This window comes from Mesoplodon densirostris, chromosome 6 (assembly GCF_025265405.1).
Source record: "Mesoplodon densirostris isolate mMesDen1 chromosome 6, mMesDen1 primary haplotype, whole genome shotgun sequence".
NCBI classification, from domain to species: Eukaryota; Metazoa; Chordata; class Mammalia; order Artiodactyla; family Ziphiidae; genus Mesoplodon; species Mesoplodon densirostris.
In genome coordinates, this window is record NC_082666.1 from 23,097,837 (window position 1) to 23,111,941 (window position 14,105).

The 14,105-nt window shown below is 35.5% G+C and overlaps 1 protein-coding gene across 3 annotated transcripts in view; it reads left to right on the plus strand.

Annotated features, from left to right (window-relative positions):
• Positions 1-14,105, plus strand: part of ZCCHC7 (zinc finger CCHC-type containing 7) — a 248,607-nt gene that overhangs the window by 111,542 nt on the left and 122,960 nt on the right. The window lies entirely within an intron of this gene.

Here is a 14,105-nt window from a genome sequence, read left to right on the forward strand (position 1 = left end):
GATAGAACCTAGGCATCTAGGTGTGGCAAAGACATAGAACTTTTTTGAAGCTCTCAGGTAATTCTAATATGTAGCCTTGGTTAATAACAGGAGTCAGCAATGGCCCACATGCCAAATCCAACCCACCACTGGGTTGTTTTGTTGCTGTTTTTTTTTTACCATGTGGGAGCCAAGAATGGTTCTAACAGTTTTAAATGGCTGGAGAAAAAATGAAGGATATTTCATGACACATGAAAATTATATGAAATTCAAATTTCAAAGTCGATAAACAAAGTTTTATGGAGACCAAAGCCTCATGGTAAATTTTTGGTGGTGTGTCAAGAAATAATTGTTGAGAAACTTCTTCATAGACATATTTTAAATGTTCTTTTCAAATATAACTATTTTCTAGCAAACAAAAGAACATAAACTTACAGATAAAAAGAGAAATAAAAATCTCTGGGCTCAGTCACCTCTAATTTCAAATCACTTCTTCCCTTTCCATCTGTTCTTTTGATAAGAGTATAACTACTTTAAAAAAATTTTTTATTGCTTTAACTGTTAAGATTGGAGAGGAGGATTGCTAGGTCGGATTCACTAATCATTTCTTAATAGTGTGAGGTACTACTGGTTTGTGCTTCGTGTTTTGTACTGACCAATATTAATTCACATAAGACAATATTCCCAACTTGATGATGTTGGTTTCGGAGTTTAAAGTACATCTCCATTCCTGTTCCATTTCCAGATTAAATTTGCTGTAGATAAGCTCTCAAGGAAATACCTGCCTTCAAAGTAATATCATCTCAGATATTAAAGTACATTTGTATGCAAACAAACATTTTAAAACTGAAGGGTATTTTTATATTTGTTATTTCATAAAACATTATTCTTGGAAGAAGAGTTTGACTTCTGTCACCAGGCCTACTATTTTAAAGTTAGGAAATGAAATTTCCACTGTTTACAAAGGATTTCTCCAAACGTAGTGGGGGATATAAAACGAGCCTATAAAGATTGCCTCTTTTTGATAGATACACAGCTTATTTATGATGCCATGTTGTCCATCCTGCAAGGTTTCCTTGAATGTATTTTACTCTGGTATTCTTGGTTATAAGATCTGGACAGACTTGGACTGAACAGGGAAGTATATGCTGATTCAGCCCAGCTAGTCTACAGAGGCAACATTGACCTCATGGTACTTGAGAAGGAATTGATTTAGGTGTCTAGGCAACTATATTGTTCAAAGTTTTATAATATTTTGTAGAAGTGATAAATCATAATTACAAGTTATTCAACATTCTTAATAGGGAGACAAAGAAAAAAACAAGTTTTTTTTTTTTTAATAAATTTATTTATTTTTGGCTACGTTAGGTCTTCATTGCTCTGCATGGGCTTTCTCTAGTTGCAGCGAGCAGGGGCTACTCTTCTTTGCGGTTTGTGGGCTTCTCATTGCGGAGCACGGGCCAGGCACGCAAGCGCAGTAGTTGTGGCTCGCTGGCTCTAGAGTGTAGGCTCAGTAGTTGTGGCACACAGGCTGAGTTGTTCTGCGCCATGTGAGATTTTCCCGGACCAGGGCTTGAACCTGTGTCCCCTGCATTGGCAGGTGGATTCTTAACTACTGTGCCACCAGGGAAGTCCCGAGATTTTTTTTTTTTTTTTTTTTTTTTCGGTACGCGGGCCTCTCACTGTTGTGGCCTCTCTAGTTGCGGAGAACAGGCTCTGGACGTGCAGGCTCAGTGGCCATGGAGCCGCTCCGCTGCATGTGGGATCTTCCCAGACCGGGGCATGAACCCGTGTCCCCTGCATCGGCAGGCGGACTCTCAACCACTACGCCACCAGGGAAGCCCCCAAACTTTTTTTTTAATTAGTTAAATGAAATCGCTTTAAAAATATTTATTATGTTTTGTAAAATCTATGAAAGCACATCCTTTTATCATTGTATCCTAATGTTTAAAATATATATGTGTTTAGAATATCTCTTTCAGAAATGAGTTTATATAATTTTTGGATATATTTAGGCTATATTTTGTGGAGAATGTTTTTTACACAAAAACAATTTTTTTGCAGTCCTTGTTTTGTTTCATATTGCTGCCTTTGTCTTGTTCTATTTCATATTGCTGCCTTTGTCTTGTTCTGTTGTATAATAAAGTGAGAGTGAGTCACTTGAGAGTAATACGTTTACCCATTCGAGGTAAATCAGTTCTATGAAAGAATTCAGTCCAAGTAATTAAGTTTGATATTAGTCTGTATTTAAATTTATGTTATAGAAAAACAAAAAGTGAGATTTAAAAAATTATATCAACTTAACATTTTTGTGGACTTCCTTGGTGGTGGCGCAGTGGTTAAAAATCCACCTGCCAATGCAGGGGACATGGGTTCGAGCCCTGGTCTGGGAAGATCCCACATGCCGCGGAGCAACTAAGCCCATGTGCCACAACTACTGAGCCTGCCCTCTAGAGCCTGCGAGCCACAACTACTGCAGCTTGTGCGCCTAGAGCCCATGCTCTTCAACAAGAGTAGCCACCGCAATGAGAAGCCCATGCACTGCAACAAAGAGAAGCCCCCACTCGCGGTAACTAGAGAAAGCCCATGCGCAGCAACGAAGACCCAATGCAGCCAAATATAAATAAATAATTAAAAAAAAAAAATAAACATTTTTGCAACTGGAATCGTAAACTAGATTACTTTTTTTTTTTTTTTTTTGTGGTACGCGGGCCTCTCACTGTTGTGGCCTCTCCCGCCGCGGAGCACAGGCTCCGGACGCGCAGGCTCAGCAGCCATGGCTCACGGGCCCAGCCGCTCCGCGGCATGCGGGACACTCCCGGACCGGGGCACGAACCCATATCCCCTGCACCGGCAGGCGGACTCTCAACCACTGCGCCACCAGGGAAGCCCTAGATTACTTATTTAATCAAGTTTATTCTTTTCTTTGACATATTTTATATAATTAATACATTTATATTTTTGGAAATAACAGAATTTTAAAATGAGTTTATTTTTACCACTAAAAATGCTAATTTGTTCCTTACGTTGTCAACTAAATTACAAAAAACATATAAAAGTAAATTATATCTTTACTATCAGTTATTCTAAGAAGTGCTTAGAAATGACATTTCCTCACATTGGTGATTTTTTTTTGTGTTTGTTTTTAACCTTTACTGAGTATATAGTATTAATGGCATATAGTACTTCCATTAGATCTGAAAGCAGATTGTTCTATACCTTGGTTATGAGATCAAATGTCCAATACACCAAGTTGTTTTATTTTTAAATATTTTAAACCTATAGAAACTTATAGGGATAATGCAGTGAACCCCATTATACCCTTCACTTAGATATTTAATATTGTTAACATTTTTGCCATAATTGCTTTCTCTCTTGCCCTTCCTTCCCCTCCTCCTCTACACACACACGCATTTTATTATTATATTTTTTGGATTAATTAGTTGAGAATAACTTGCAGACATCAGGCTTTTTACTCCTAAATATTTCAGAATATATATCCTTAAGTATCCTATACTGTCTTACATAGCTACAATATAGTTAACAAATTTAAGAAATTTAGCATTGATAAAATTCTTCTATCTAATGTAGAGTCCAAATGAAAATTTCACCAATTTTCCCAATCATGTCCCAGCCTTCTGCCTCCCCTCAAACCATGATCTAATCCAGGATCAGGTATTACATGTAGTTGTCTCTTGAGTCTCCTTAATCTTGAACGGTGTGTCAGTTTTTCTTTGTTTTTCATGTAATTGATGTTACTGACATTTTAATATTTTTATTTATTCATTCATTTATTTATTTCTGGCTGCACCGGGTCTTAGTTGTGGCACGTGGGATCTTCATTGTCGCGTGTGGGATCTTTGTTTTGGCATGCCTGATCTTTAGTTGTGGCATGCAGGGTCTAGTTCCCTGACCAGGGATCGAGCCCGGGCCCCCTGCATTGGGAGCACGTTGTCTTAGCCACTGGACCACCAGGGAAGTCTGGACATTTTAAAGAGTATTGGTGAGTTGTTTTGTAGAATGTCCTGTAATTTGGGCTTGGCATGATAAAGATTCAGCTTATGTATTTTTTGGCAGGGATGCTATATAAGTGATAATATGTTCACATTGCATCACATCAGGAGGTTCATATATCAGTTTGTTATGTTATTGGTATTAACTTTGATCACTTGACTAGGATGGTTTCACCAGATTTCTCTTTGTAAGCATTTTCCCCTTTATAAAGAATCTATGGGGAGATAGTTTGAAATGGTGTGAATATCCTGTTTTCCAGCTAACTTTAACCATGTGGTTTTAACATCCATTGATGATTCTTGCCTGAATCAGTTAATGCTGTTGTGGTTTAATTCACCAAATTTTGCATGCACAATTCTCAAGAACTGCTATTAAAAATACTATATGCATATGTAAGTATAACATAATCAAATATTTAAAAAACAGGATACCTGTAATATTACATTAGTTTCCTGTTGCTGCTGTAAAAAATGATCACAACCTTGGTTGCTTAAAAGAACAGTAATTTATTCTGTTGTAGTTCTGGAGACCAGAAGTCCAAAATCAGTATCACTGGGCAAAAAATCAAGGCATCAGCAGGGCTCCACTCTTTCTGGAGATTCTAAGGGAGAATCTGTTGCATGTCTCCCATCTCTGGTGTCTGCCAGTATTCCATGGCTTGTGGCTGTATCACTCCAGTCTTCAAATGCAGCATTGTCAAATCTCTCTTTGTTCCTTCTTTTGCCTTCTCTTCATTGTCTCAAACCTCCTGCTACCTCCCTCTTAAAAAGGATACCCATGAGTGCTCTTACTTATGTTTTTTATTCCAAATGCTAGATTCCCCTAATGCAACCCAAAAAGCTCTTTAAGTTTGTTTGTGTTTTTGTTTGGATAGTCTTATTTTACTCTAACCTCTAAGGATAGGAATTAAAATAATTCTGAATGCTATCATTTTCTTCAGCAAATTTTTAGCAAATGATCTGGGACAAGTGTAGACTCTCCCAGTATGGTCAGTCATTGGAATCCTCAGGTTCTGCATCCACAGATTCAGCCAACCACTGATTGAAAATATTTGAGCAAAAAACATTCTAGAAAGTCACAAAAAGCAATATTTGAATTTGCTTGTATGCAGGCAACTGTCTATATGGCATTTACATTGTATTTACAACTATTTACATAGCATTTACATTGTATTAGGTATTATAAGTAATCTACAGATGATTTAAAGTATAAAGGAGGATGTGCTTAGGTTATACGCAGTACTATGCCATTTTGTTTAAGGGACTTGAGCATTCTAGGTTTTGGTATCTGTAGGGTTCCTGGAATCAATCCCGCAAGGATACTGAAGGGTGACTGTACTTTTTCTTTTTTAGCTTTTAGACTTCCTGTTGAATTTAGCGGTATAATATGCTTATAAAGATTGCTTTTTATTAATTGTGATTGGGCTTCTTACTGAGGGACTTTCTGCAAAGGTTGTTTTTCTTAATTGTAGACAAGTGTTGTGTGAAATAATAACTTTGTTTGAACTTTTAGAGATTATGGTCTCCGTAAGAACTGACTCTGTAGTCTTTGTCCATAAATCCTGCATTACTTACCTTGTTTAGTGGCTAGGTCAAGTAACAGTAAAATAGAAACATCCTCAGCTCAAGCATTCATCCACCATCTTTTACTGTTGCAGTGGAGGCAGAGAATTACTTGGAGGAGCAGAGTGACACTATATAAAGGAATGACAGGAAACTGACAGGATCAAGAGTAGGTGGTAGAGGCCTTTAATAATCTGGGCTCTTGGTTGCAATAACAAAAATCCAACCCAGAGGAAGGGGGTGTGGCTGAGTCACTTTGCTGTGCATGTGAAACTATCACAACATTGTTAATCGGCTATACTCCAATGTAAAGTAAAAAGTTAGGGCCTCCCTGGTGGCGCAAGTGGTTGAGAGTCCGCCTGCCGATGCAGGGGATACGGGTTCGTGCCCCGGTCTGGGAGGATCCCATATGCCGCGGAGCGGCTGGGCCCGTGAGCCATGGCCGCTGAGCCTGCGCGTCCGGAGCCTGTGCGTCCGGAGCCTGTGCTCCGCAATGGGGGAGGCCACAACAGTGAGAGGCCCGCATACCGCAAAAAAAAAAAAAAAAAAAAAAAAAAAAAAAAAAAGTTAAAAAAAAAAAAGGAAAGTGGGGGAAATAGGAAGGAGGAAGAGAGGAAGACAGGAAAATAAACCTAGGTGTTTATCTGGCCTCAACATAGTTCAGTCATTCTAGGTCTATTCTGGAGATTCAAGAATTAACACTAACTCTCTCCACATTTCTCCATTCTACTTTCCTCCATGCTGGCTTCATTCTTAGGCTGGCTGTAGTTGGAGGAAAATGACTTGGGAACTTCAGACTTAATGGTCCTTAACAGAGACAGTGCCTTTTTTCTGATAATTCTGGTAAAAGCTCAGAAAATTCTTTCATTGGCTCAGCTTGGGTTATTCCTGATCTAATTGGTGGGATCTGATGCTTGGATTGGTCAGGTCTGAATCATGTATTCACCTCTCGAATGGGAGTGTGGAGAGGAATGAGGTGGGGAGGAGTGATTGTCTTTCTCACCATCCAGACCATATGCTTAGAATGATTTTCCAATAAGAAGAGTGAAAGGAATGGAAGCTAAAGAGGTAAAATAATTATCTATTATAAGGCCAGAATCTAGCATCTGATTCAGAGTCCCATATATATTTTACACTCAATAATTTTTTAAATAAAATATGCTTAAATAGTTTTTTTGAAAACCTCAGAGATTCTTGCAAGGCTATTGTATTTGTCATTTAAGTTTCTCAGGGTAACTAAATGGAAATGTTTCAGCTGTTCTTTCAACAATTATTTATTGTATGTCTGTTACACTGTTTTACCTACAGTATCAGTTAATCTTTTCAAAGGTTATGTATAATTTTTAGAATTACTTTTATGTATAGAACTAGATTTCAAGACAATTTTAAAGTGATTTTTTTCCATATTTTATCACAGTATGTCAACTAGCCAGGCTAAAGGATTTATGTGTAAGCCAAGAAACACCAAATTATATTTTAAAACATATTTTAACCAAGGCTTACAGGCTATCTCTTTACCTTTTATTTATCTAAAGTGCTATGGGATTTTTAATGCCTACGCAAAGCATACAGTAAACCTCATCTGGAAGACCCATGCATAGCACAGTGCAGCTACTCAATTTATCTACCTTGGAAGGATGAAAGGCTAAGTTGAAAAATCATTTATCAGTTCCACTTCAGTTGTTACATTTTTGCTTCAGAAACATCCTTCATCTCCTGAGTCTCATAATCTCTTGCCTTTGAGGTTGTTGCATAGACATGCATTCACTCAAACGCCTTCAATTTGAACTTCTTCAAGAGGGGTGCCTGTCTCCCAGAAGTTGCCTCCAAGGACTGTTTTACAGCTGTTATTTCAGCTCCTCTCACCTAGCTTGTTGAAGAAAGTTCTCTCACCAAAGACATTTCTAATCGGAAACCTGTACTAGTCAATCGGTACAGCAGTTTTTTGGAGACTGAGCACCCAACCAGGAGTTCCTTAAAAAGAAGATACAGCAGCAAAACCCACTAAGAAGGCCCAAGATACCCTTTTGCCCTTCAGAATGAACTTTAGATACCCCTGCTTTTATGCTTTCAGTGAATGTATCCAACGGGAACAAGATTATACTTTTGGCTTTACATGATAATAATTCTCTGAGAAATGTATGATAAAGCCATATTCCTTTCAAATTCACAAGCCCTAATTAGAATTACTCTCTGTGTTGTTTTTCTAGCAAGACTTAAGTTTTCATGAATAAGTAGTGACTCTATCCACATGTTCAGGGTTCTGTTTTCTGTCTATATTCACCTTCCTTTCCCCCAACTTCCTTCCCCTTGACTATATCACTTAAAAAGCTATTCTTTAAAATTACTGTTGTATTGCTTATTTAGATGTTCTGTCTCCTTAGTCATACTGTACACCTTTCAGAGTCAGGAACTCTGTGTCCTGTATTTGTTTTATATTTTCATACAAAGATCAAGTTAATATTATTCGGTAATATGGTACTTAGTAAAACAATCCGTAAGTTTTTAGCATCTAGGTATCATGGCAGACACAAAGATAAATAAGACACAGTTCCTTCCTTCAAGGAGCTTTTAACCTTATAGATGAGATAAGGTATACATACAGGTTTAATGTAATAAGATCATTGAGGAGTGAGCAATCAGTTTCTCCTTAGGAAATCAAGGCAGACTTTGTGAAGGAGCTCATATTTGAGCCAGCACTTAGATTGTTGGGATATTTTCATTGACTGTTCAATTTGCTCGATTACAACACTATAGATAAGACATTTAAAGGGAAATAGGAGTGTCCCTCATGTATAATTCTTGGTGGCTGGCAAAACTTTTTCACATTTATTTCTCATTTGTGCTTCATAACCCTATGAGTATATAGAGATTATATTATTATTATTATTATTATTATTATTTTTTTTTTTTTTGCGGTACGCGGGCCTCTCACTGTGTGGCCTCTCCCGTTGCGGAGCACAGACTCCAGACGCGCAGGCTCAGCGGCCATGGCTCACGGGCCCAGCTGCTCTGCGTCATGTGGGATCTTCCCTGACTGGGGCACGAACCCATGTCCCCTGCATCGGCAGGCGGACTCGCAACCATTGCGCCACCAGGGAAGCCCTATATTTATTATTGATGTGTAAAAACCTTACCTATTTAGCTTTCAAAGTTTATTTTGTTTTCTGGTTGCCTTGATGATCAGAAAACAGCATTATTAGTCTTGACTTTTTCTGCCATGGTCTTTTGTCCTTCAGACCAGGACTCTAGAAGAAAGAAGAGATTTCTTGTTCCTGGTTTCTGCTCTGAAAAGTCAGTATTGATCCTATCCTGCTTGACCAGATTTGTCAGTGACCTTCTTATAATGCTATTTTAGCATTATTTTTGGCCCAAAAATTAAAAAAAAAAAAAAAGGAAGAGGGAAATGAAGTAGTAACTTTTTTGCCTGTTAATTTGAAGTATTCAAATTTTTTTCTGTGTTCTTACATCTGTTTATATGTTTCTGTGAGGTGTGTCTGGACAACATACCAACTAAAATAATGTAAAATGTTAAGATTGTGCTGTATCTTGCTATATAATTTTTGTAGCAGAACTGTATTTTTTCTTTGTGTTCAAATATTCTTTGAGGAGAAGGGAAAAGAAGATGGAAGAAGAAACCTTAGCTTAGTGAAGTAGTAAGGTTTTTTGTGTATTACTGGAAAACTGCATAATAATAAACTTTTCCCCATCTACTTGATGTCCACGTGTTTTTAAAACAGCCTTTATTAAAGGAAAATTTGGTTTTGATTCTGCCAAAATCAAATTTCCTTCTTTAGCTATTGTTCAGAAGCCTGTGTCTCACCTGATTGATCATTCCAACTATTTGTCTCTGTGCTTTATATCATCAAAATCCCATTTGCCCCACTGCAGGGTTGGCATAAGAATGAATGTGATTGCAGCAATTAACATTATGATCGCAATGAAGACTTTAAAAGAAAATAGCAGCTTTGTTAACATCTAGCATTTTTTTCCCCTCACAGTTGTATAATTAATAAGAAATGGTAGTTGGGAAAACAAAAGCAGGAAAAGCTGCTTTTTATAAATAATTATGAAAATATTTTTATTCTTTCCTCATAGGATTGAAAAGTAAGCAAATTATATGGTTATTTTCCATGTTGATTGTTTCTACCATGTAGTTTATGGTTGTGGCTAATTTTGCTTTTAAACTTTAGAAACAGTACATCAGATTGGAGAAGTCAGTGTTCTACATAGAGTAATAGAAATTCATTATTAATATAAAAAAGGCAAAGGGCTTACAGCACACTCACACTCATGCACAGATTTAGGCATAATGTTTCCTTAGTTAATAGAACATTGTGTATTATGTGAACTGTAGGACTTATTTCACTTGAATTTGAAAATAATTATTTAATGTCCTGGGTTTCAGTTCTTATTTTAAAAAAGACATCATTTAAGTACTTACATAAAGCAAAGCAACCATTCTTGACAATCTGCAGTGTTTACTATTTTTCATAATTATGACTTTTATATAGACTTTTCTTTTTGTTGTGATTAGATTCTTATTGTAATGCCTTTGCTCTTTGCCCTGTGATGTTGCTTTGTTGGTTTGTTCATCTACCTTGTAGACCTTGATGACCCTCATGTTCTAGTCCTTTGGCTTTTTACTAGGCTGAACCAAAAGAAAGCACTTGGTTGCTAGCAAAAGAGCTGAACAAAGGCAGAAAGGGAGGGTTTTAAGCATGGGATGCTGCCACAGAAAACAGCAAGTATATGTCAGCTTGGTCTATGAGAACCACATTCTGTAAGGCTAGGCCACTGCACTGTCATTTTTATTATTGGCCATCCCTTAACCTCAGTACATTGTTAAAAAGATGTATTTTATCGCAGCGAGATTTGACAAAATTGGCCAGTTTGAATCTTTTCAAGTTGGGAGAAGTTGGTTTTCTTCATCATATAACTGTAATGGGGGGCAGCCTGCCTTTTAACTGCATTGTCCTTCATCTGTATATTTAGCTCAGGGTGAGATTTATTTATAAAGCTTTTAAACAGAAACTTTCACTTTTTATTGTTTTTCCTTTTAATATCAATATTGAAGGAAAATGCATGGGAACCATTAAGAGATAGTCAGTAGACATTAAAATAAAGGGGAAAACGTTTGACAGTTTCCTTGGGTATCAAAGTAGAAAGAAGCATATACCATATTTAACTACATTACCAGCACTGTGGAATGGCAGTAGTGAATTTTCCAGTTCTATTTTAAGGTGGCAGGAATAGCGGGTTTAAACTAACAACTGCTTAAAAATATAAGCTGTCCAGATATTGATATAGTGAAATGATATATTACAAACCAATTATTAGAATATGATCAACATTAGCCCTAGGTTTTAATTTCTACATCATTTGAAGACAGTATTTGCTGGTGAGGTTTTGGGACCTAAAGATCATTAATATACATGTGAGTCTGTGAATGTTACTTGTATATAAGTGACTCATTATGTGAAAAAAAAAATACAGAAAAAATTTTAAAAACTTACCTTACCTACCTTTTCCATGATTGAGATTTGTTTTTTGAAGGCTAGTTCAGGTTCTTTTTGCTTTCCCGTAGTAAAATAATCCAGTGTATTTTTTGCTTTAGATAGTTACAGATTTAACCTAGTTTCCAAGAAAATTAAATTTATATTTCTAAGGGTTTATGTGTCACTTAAGTATTATTAGAGAATTTGCTTTATATAGGTTAAAGATAGGCAAATTACCCAAATTCTAACTCTGTCAACCTGATTTTTATGTTAGTTGTATTAGAAGGCAAATAATAAAATTTCATTTATACCTACTAATTAATGGTTAAAGGCAAAATTTTTGTAAAGTATTATATAAAGGCCAAATTATTGATGTTTAAAAAGTTTATGAATAAGAAATCTTTTAAATTATTTTCATGTCTCTTAAGAATAAACAAAAGAATAATTTTTTTACATTCACCAAATAAATTCATTGTAAACAGTCCTCACATAGGGGGAAAAAACACATTTCATACTTCACAACTCCTAAAATAAAGGAAAATAAGCTGTAGGAGTAGCCAAAGTAGGGATGAACATAGGCAGACAAGGTAATTTCTTCCAAAATAGATGGAATTGAGCAAAATTTGTTCCTCTTGCTAACAGGCCATCATTTTTTGTTTTTTTATTAAGAAAAAGCAATCCAAGTAGGATTAAACATTTAATATAAAATAAAATGTTGATGTAAAGAAAATAGCCAAGAGATATGTATTTGTCAACAATTTAGATATATTTTGAGATTTTAATATTAATAGAATTACAGAAACATTATAGAGTTATAAAGATTGAATAAAATTTACATTTTAAAAACCAATTTATTTAACAGAATAATTTCCAAAATTTATCAATGCTTCTTAACACACTTGGACTTCTCATTCATTTAATTAGAGAATTCATACACTTAATAGTTGTATTGTCATGTATAGTTATATGACAATAAGGTATCTGGATTAAAGATGTTTTTCTTTTTATATTAAGGCTTATTTATTTAGGAATTTTGCTTCTAATATGCCAAACCTTTAGCTATTTAGATATATCCCGATGATAGCTAAAATTTTTACTTTACAGTTGGATTTTTGGTATGGTATTGGCCTGGCTAATGAGTGTATAACAAAATGCTGTAAATGGAAAGCTATTTCTGACTTAAACTCTTGATTCTTCTACATTAGTGCTAGTAAAATTGATGTATTCTTAGTCCCAAGTAGTGGTATTTTATAATGTCATAGCAAAAGCATGGTTGGAAATGAGAAGTGCTGTCTCTTAGAAGTTCTCTCATATTTCAGCTAAAACATACTCAGCAAAAAAGATATGTAAATTAAAAGAAAATCTCCAATTTCCTATTCTGAGTAAAGCTTTGATTTTTGCTGATTCAGGAAGTAAGGTTGACATTGGAGCTTCTCATTTCATCTGGAATAATCACTTTTGCCTTTTGAAAAGTCTTTCATTTTAGCAGCAGTATCTTCTAAAACAGTCCATTTTGCATGGATGAACCTGTTTTTCTCTAGATAACACAGAAAATACAACTATCATAAACGGTAACCTGCTTTCTATAGTATTGCTTTCCTGAGTGCCCAGTGAGATACTAAAGTGCCAGGCTATTCATTCTGGAGATTTCACTGATTTTTCTTAGCTGCTTCCCTACCCCTACTCCCCAAATAACAACCCCCAACAGAAGAATTTTATAACGTCCAAATTGACTACTGCAATAAAATGTTTAACCCCAGGGTTAGATAAACTAAGTTGCTGACTACTTAATGAAGGTGGTTAATATCAATAGAGCTTTCTCCTAAGTCAGTGGCTCATCAGTTTAGGATCATTCAAAATACATAAATCCAGTTCTTGAAACAGTGAACTCTTTTTTTTCTGTTAAAATAGGTGTTTGATTGTTATCTTACTGATGCCAATATTTTCTCAGAGTTTTCCATTACTATTTTTTTCTTTCATTATCAAGATATGCTTACAGGCTGAATAAATAATAGTGTACTTGCTTTTGTTATAGGGTAAGTGCATAGGGTATCCAACTGAATTCCAAATATTTGGCTGCCAAAATAAGGAAAGCATAAACTGCTTTTTGTTTAAATTATTATTAAGAAAATGATTAACATTTTAAATACTTGTTCTGGTGTAATCTACATGCAATTCCTTAAAATTTCCAAACAAAGGTCAAAAATCTGTATTGGTTGGATTTCTACCAAATGATACTAAAATCAAATTTGAGTTTTTCTTTAGCATCTATGGTAAATGGAAATGTACATTCGATGTTTTCTTTGACTAGAGGTTTATAAATGGATCCATTGTGTTTCAGGTATATAATTTCCTTGCTGTATGTATGGGGGCACTTCCTTGCTTCCCACGGTACTTGACAGTGCTCTCAAAGGAGAAAATGTATGCTTATGCAATCCTGGACACAATATGTATTTCTGTTGCTATATGGACTGTTAATGCTGTATGATACAACATACTTATATCAAATTTTGTATTCTATGTAGATAGTGCTTTTAAACTTCTATCTGATAGCACATTCTGTTGTATTAATGCAGTAAAACCAAGATGACAGGATGACACAGTGAAACTCTTATTAAAAACATGTTCTAATTGTTGCAGAGATATTAATGGAAATCTAGAGCTTGCTGCCTGGAGTTATTTTAAATTATGTATTTTATATTTACAGTTTACATTTACATATTAATTTTATCTATTAAGAATTGCTTTCAAATTAAAAGATTTACATATACTTAAACAAAAGCATGAATAGATTTGAACTCCAGAAACCAGTTCATTGCATCAGCACACTAAATGTTTTTGCATTAAGGAAAGCCAGATTCAGTGACAAGTTTGGCCCTCACACTTGAAAATAGCATGAAGGAAAAGCAGTCATAGAAGTCATGTATGTCTATTTATCTATTATGTAAAAGGCATATGTCTTTTATTTTAGAGAACTAAAATGCTCAAATTATGATTAACATTTAAGCTTAACATTAGCCAAAACATGGGAAGAATTATGGCAGGAAATTTA